The sequence below is a fragment of the Penaeus vannamei genome, chromosome 5, assembly GCF_042767895.1.
Source record: "Penaeus vannamei isolate JL-2024 chromosome 5, ASM4276789v1, whole genome shotgun sequence".
NCBI lineage: Eukaryota > Metazoa > Arthropoda > Malacostraca > Decapoda > Penaeidae > Penaeus > Penaeus vannamei.
In genome coordinates this window covers 26887991-26892990 of record NC_091553.1, presented here as the reverse complement: position 1 = coordinate 26892990, position 5000 = coordinate 26887991, and positions in this window count along the sequence as shown.

Sequence of the window (5000 nt, the reverse complement as noted above, 5' to 3'; positions counted from 1 at the left end):
TATAATTGTTTAGGGAAATGCATTTCTCTAGTATCCCCTAGTCCAGTACGGTTTTGTCTATGAAAGATCTGTAGGAAAATGAGTTCCTAGATTTTTACGGGTATAACATACTTTAATTTTAAGGCCATTTCCGAAAACAACATATTTATTTGTTAGCAATCAAAACAAGTCTAACCATTATTTTAGCAAATTTTATAATGCAATAAATTCCTTAGGAAATATTCATTCTAACAAGAAAATGGAATTGCAATGTTCTGCCTCTTTTTATAGGACTAATTTTGACAAGCGTAGATAGGAATGAAAATCAAAGAAAAATTAAGATATAAGAAAAACAAATGAGCAGTTCAGTTCACTTCAGTTGGATTTGCGAAGACTAGCTTCGCCCGGGCCTTTTTTTCTAGATTAGCCCGGCCTGTGTCAACTATTTCTAGTTAACTCATATGTTTTCTTTGAACTGTATGCTTATCGTGGTGGGTGGATTGCAAGCAAGCGATCCAGCTGCCACGGAGTAAGCATGTGGCATACCCTTTTTGGCAGCCCGGCGGCTGTGGTGGGTGGTCCCTCTCTTAGAAATTGTGTGTTCACAATTTTGCAATTAGTGTAACAGAGTGGCGCTTGGCTCGGATTAATGTCTCCTGAATTGCAAGGAGACTTGCCAGTTCAAAAGCCTAGGAAGACTACCACAGAGAATGTAGAGCTTATTGAGCTCAGGAGTGTGGATATGCTGTGGGCTGTGCTCTTACCCCGTGTGAACCCGTGCAGGTGTTCATGAGGGGGTCCCATTATCCAGCGGAGTCTGTTTAGTACCATCTCAGCTGTTTTTCCCAGACAGTTGAGGAGAGATGGGACGGTACTTGCCTGGCTCCTTTGGCTTTGGGATGGGAACTATTATGGCTTGTTTCCAGCTCTGGGGCAGCATGGCAGTTTGCCAGGATTTGTTGATGAGATGCAAAAATGCAAGCTCCCTGCAAGTCCTAAATGCGAGATGATGGGGTGGGAAATCCCATCAGATCCCGGTGCTGATTTTTTTTTTTTTTTTTTTTTTTTTAGTTCCCTGAGAGAGAACATGGCATCTGAGTCATCAGGTTCGAGTGCCTTGCCTCTGATGAGAGCAAGCCTGCCTGGATTTAGGCTTTGTTGTTTATCCCTCAGCACAGGAGGCAGGTTGTTGCTGCTGGTTCTAGCTGAGAGCTCGAGCACCAGCCTGTGCGCCTATGACTGTGGGTCATGATGCGTGCATTTTGGGGCTTGGCGGCTTGTCGCTCGCCTGACCCGCCTCCACAACTCTGTAAAGCTGTTCTGGTGACCAAAGGACTGGCACCATTCCAGCCATTTTTCCTAACTTCCTTGACATCTGCAATAGCTTCCCTCAAGAGGGCTAGGTTGTCTGGAGTTTACCGTCGGAAGTTTTTTCTGCACATGTCGACTCTGTGGTTGACCTCTTTAATCTCGTTAGCATAGTACCAGGCGTCTTTGTGAGTTCTGGACCATGGACGAGTTTTAGGTATGGTTTGTGAAGCTACCTGATTTATGGCCTGGACTAGTCTTGCCTTAAGCACGTCCACATTTTCATTGTTTTGGGGTTCATTGTCACAGACAGCGGGCCAAGCCTTTCTGGAAGGCTTGCCAGTTGGCCTTGTCTGTTTTCCATTTGGGAATGTGTTGCGGTCTTTGGGCTGGACCAACATCCACGAGGGTAGTGACTGTGTCATATTGATCACTTGTAACCGTATCATCTACACACCACCGAATTCTCTCCACCATTGTTGCAGTGGCAAAGGTAAGGTCTAGGACTCCTCCCTGAACAAGGGTTGGTTCTTGGGTGTTGACAAGAGCCATCTCAGGGAATGTGTCAAGCACCTTTGCGATATGAATGCCTGCAGCGTTCGGCCTCATGTGGGGATTCAGCAGCGGGAGGTGTGCATTGAAGTAGGAATGCTTACTTCCTGGCAGAACAAGCCAGCCTCCAGGCATGATGCCTCTTGGAACAGTTGGGACATTTGGCGATTGTGTCCCTCTGGCCATGTTTATGTGCTTTGATGCACACTTCTGTTTCGTGTGCCTTGCTGCACACACCACATTTGCCTTTGGCCTTGCAGTTGGCCTGGTGGTGGCCAAACTTTTGGCATGTGAAGCATCTCAAGGGATCTGGCACATATGTCCTGAGCTTGTACTTGCCCCAGTTACCTAATATCAAGGGTGGCGATTGGGGCCCTCTTGAGGGTGACCAGGACTTGCTTGGTTGGGGACTTCCCTTTGGACAAGCGGGAAGCCTCCACCACCTGAGAGAGAGAGTGACGTGATCATCTCCATGTCAAACCCTAGTGGAAAACCAAGTAGCACCATCTAGGTTTGTTTCTCTTGGGAGATCAGTGGCGAGATACTCACTTTTCTCACATCTTTAAGCACCTTGGTTTCCTGCAGGAAACTCTTTGGGCACAATGATCAGGCCCTCATCTCTGACATTTTGAATATTTAGGCAGATTTGCCTTTCCTTTTTCGATGTTCTAACCAACTGGTAGGCATTGTCAAAGCTTTCAGTTTTTTAGGTACCTTGAAGTGTGAAGCGTTTAGGAGTGGGTTCAGACTCTTCTTCAGAATCTGTCTCCACACTGCGCCGCTTCACACCGCCCCTTCGACTGAGGTTAAGGCCTTTGGTTGTAGGGCATCTGATTTAGCTGACTGATGTCAAACTTCTCTCAGTTTGTGCTGCAGGCCTGGAGAGGCCAGGCCTCGAGTCCAACTGTTGGACTATTTCATAGACAGACTTTGATATTGGTGATTTTTCTGTCGCCCATTTTCTTAGCTGCAAGCTTGTTACGTTCGGCATGAGCTTTTGCTTTCTTCTGGCCACCAGAAGTTTTGTAGGGCTTCAGGGTCATTGTCCTTTAGGTCAGTCCAAGAGGGTGTTTATTCAGCTTCTCACGACCCCTCCCACCTTGGAGTCCAACATGGCACATTCTCTAACAGCTACAGGGTTGGCGAAAGGGTGAAGAGAGTGAAGAGAAGAAGGGAGAGGTAAGGTCCTGGTGCATTATAATGCCTCATGTCCGCCGGACATGAGGCGGAGTCATCATTCACCACACGACTGCTGACCTTACAATACTTGTTCTTGGTTCCTCAACAATGAAGAGATAAAATCCAATTTGGTTTTATAACCTCTACACGTGATCCTCGGAGCGAACCGAGGATCAGACCATCAAATTCCGCATGCTGGTCACCAACCTTCCGTCGGCGACCTCCTGAACGATCAACGGTATGCCATATACGAGCACAAGGAGGCGATTCTCAGATGCGCAGCACCAAACCCTCTGACTGCTCCTTCCTCTCCTCCGATACCATGGACAGCTGTACTCCTACAGAAATTCTCCGCTACTTCTAGCGCCTCCTCACCCATACTGGCATGACCTTCCCACCAGACATCATGCACTCCCTCTTCCTCAAATGACTACCCACAGATATCCAGCAAATCCTGCTGGTATTGGATGCTTCATTAGAGCAACTTGCTCTGAAAGACGACACGATAATTGCAGCTAAGGCACACACACCCACAGTAGCAACAGTGTCTGCTTCAACTGCTACTCCCGCCGTGGAATCCCTTGTAGTCCAGGACGCCACACTGTCCGAGGCTGTGCAGAAATTATCCACACGGGAACATTCACACTCCCGGCCTCGCTTCCGCACTCCTTCGCCGCCGCGCAGCGAGCAGGACTTCAGGCGCCCTTTAACATCGAGATCCCAGTCCTGTTTCCGCACACCTTCGCCTCCGTGCAGAAATTGGAACTATAGGCGCCGCCAAGACGACCCACACCAGTACTTCTGTTTTTACCACACAAGTTTCGGCTCTGACGCCCGTCAGTCTGAACCTCCTTGCTCCTGGCAGAGAATCGGCTACCACGAAAACTGAGTGCGCCTGTTTTCCCGCGAACCTCGTCGGCGTTTACTGTACGTCCGGGATGCCTCCTCCTCCCTTCGTTTCCTCATCGACACGGGAGCAGAGGTCAGCCTCCTCCTGGCCTCCCACTAGGATGAACGCCTTCCCTCCTCACGCACATTAGAAATTGCCAACAAGACGCCCATCACTGTCTACGGCGAGCATTCAGAGACCCTCTCTCCGAAAGGCGAGTTCAGCCAACGGTTCCAATGGATCTTCCTCGTCGCCGACGTCCCTCAACCTATCATCGGCGCCGATTTCTTAGAGCACTACGGTCTCGTCATGGCACGAGGTCCGGCACCATATCGTGACTCACGGTCCTCCTGCCCACTCTCGCTGCCGTCTGCTCAACCCCGACAGATGTCACAGTGCCAGGGCGGAGTTCGACCACATGATGCATCTCCTTCTCCCACGAGCTGTCTGGCTGTACTGTCTTTTCAAGGATCGACCTCGTGCGGGCCTACCACCAAATCCTGATTGCTGAAGAGGACATCCCCAAGACGGCCGTGATTACGGCCTGTTCGAGTTTCTCCGGAATGCCGCTCAGACCTTCCAATGCTTCATTAACGACGTGACTCGCGGCCTTGAAGGCGTCTTTACTTACAGCGCCTCAGAAGCAGACCACACCCACCATCTCCGCGCCCTCTTTGGCAGACTGCAAGAAGTGGGCGTCACTATCAACTCAGGAAAATACCAGTTCCCTCTCTTTACTTGGCCACACCGTCACCCCCAAGGCATCACTCCAGTGCAGGAGAAGGTTACCGCTATAAGGAAGTTCCCCAGACCAGTGTCTGAGAAACAACTAAAAATTCCTGGGCATGTTCAATTTCTACAGAAGGTTCGTCCCCAGGTGTGCCCAGCTCCTCAAGCCCCTTCACGCCCTGATCACACCTAACAGGGCCAACAGAAACACCCAAATCAGGTGGACGTCCCCAACTAACGAAGCCTTCGAAGCTTGCAAAGAAGCCCTGGCTTCTGCTACCCTGCTCAACCACCCCCTGCCCGAGGCCCCTCTCAGCATAGCAGTCGATGCCTCTGACACCGCCATCGGTGCTGCCCTCCAGCA